The sequence below is a fragment of the Accipiter gentilis genome, chromosome Z (assembly GCF_929443795.1).
Source record: "Accipiter gentilis chromosome Z, bAccGen1.1, whole genome shotgun sequence".
Classification (NCBI taxonomy): domain Eukaryota; kingdom Metazoa; phylum Chordata; class Aves; order Accipitriformes; family Accipitridae; genus Astur; species Astur gentilis.
In genome coordinates this window covers 21,656,192-21,657,514 of record NC_064919.1, presented here as the reverse complement: position 1 = coordinate 21,657,514, position 1,323 = coordinate 21,656,192, and the positions used below count along the sequence as shown (strand labels likewise).

At 78.2% G+C, this 1,323-nt stretch overlaps 1 protein-coding gene across 2 annotated transcripts in view; it reads right to left on the bottom strand.

Annotated features, from left to right (window-relative positions):
- The window catches only part of SNCAIP (synuclein alpha interacting protein), a 98,361-nt gene extending 97,657 nt beyond the window's left edge, over positions 1–704 (bottom strand). For both annotated transcript variants that reach the window (XM_049795713.1, XM_049795715.1), the window contains exon 1: positions 568–704. The gene's annotated coding sequence lies outside the window, so the exon portion shown is untranslated. The remainder of the gene's footprint in view (positions 1–567) is intronic.
- Positions 705–1,323: the final 619 nt, after the last annotated feature.

Below are 1,323 nucleotides of genomic sequence, written 5' to 3'. Positions count from 1 at the left end.
CTTCCAGATTTCGGCATACCCCTCTGGGGCAGGAGGGTGCTGAGGGCTGCCCGCCCGCCGGGGACGCCCGGCTCCGAGCGGAGCAGAAGCAGATTTGCGCCGGCTTCGGGTGTCAGCGCGTTTCACCGCGCTACAAGGGGCTTTGCAGCGGCACTTCGCAGAGCTGACATCACGTATGCGCTCAGCCCCAATAAAACCCCCCGCGTTCAGCCCTGATTTCATGCGGAAAGCACTTCCCCGGGGCGGGGGCGGGCTGGCGGGGGCCGGGGCTCGGCCCCCCCCCCTCCTCCAACACCCCGCTCCCGCCCCCCGGCCGCCTCTCCCGCCGCCCGGGCACCCCCCGCTCCCGCGCTCCCCGGGGACGGCCCGGCGGGGGAAAGCCCGCAGCCACGCCGGGCGTCTCCAGCGCTACCCGCGCCCCCCGTGGGGCACCCCGGGCCCGGCTCCGCCGCCCCGGGGGACGACGGCGGCGGCAACAAAGCCCCCCGTCCGGTCCGTTCCGTTCCGTTCCCCTCCGCTGCGCTCCGCTCCGCTCCCCTCCCCTCCGCTCCGCTCCCCTCGCCTCACCTTACCCCTCCGCTCCGCTCGGCCGCGGCCGTTTCACGGCAGCCACGGGGTGATGGAGACGGGGGAAGGACCCAGGTGCCGCCTCTCGGCTGCCGCCCCCCGCCACTCCCCGCCGGTGCAGGCAGGGCTCAGGCAGCGGCCCGGCTCCCGCGGCCCCGCCCTCCGCCCCTGCCTTTCCACCGGCCCGCGGCCGGGAGGCAGGGCGGGGGGCGGCCCCGCCGCGCACTCGGCTCCGCGGCCGCCCGGCGGCGCGCTCCCGGCGGCGGCACTCACCCGCCGCGCCGCGCCGCGCCCGCGCCTCCTCCCGCCGCCGCGGCGGAGGCCTGCTGCGTCACAATGCCGCCGCGCCCGGGCCGCGCTCCGCGGTCTCGGGGCGCGGAGGGCGCTGCCACGTGACCGGCGGCGGGCGGACGGTACCGGCGGGCGCCCCCCTCTTCTTCCCCCCCCCCCCGGGGCGGGGGAAGAAGAGGCCCCCGCGGAGGCGATAGGGGCCGCGGTTGCCGGCGCGGGGTGTCCGGGGCGCCGCACCCCGCGGCGCCGCCGAGGCAGCCCTGCCCCGCCGGGAGCCCCGCGGCCGGCGGTGGGTGCCGCCTCCCGGCCCGCGGGTCGCTGGCAGCACCCCACGCGGGTTTTACGCGCGTGTGAAGCGATGCCCGCGGCATCGGAAGCTGCCGCGCCGCCGTGCCAAATGCCAAGCGCGTGGCACTGCGCCGCACCAAAAATACCTGAAAGTGCTCAGTTGGACCCGCTCACATC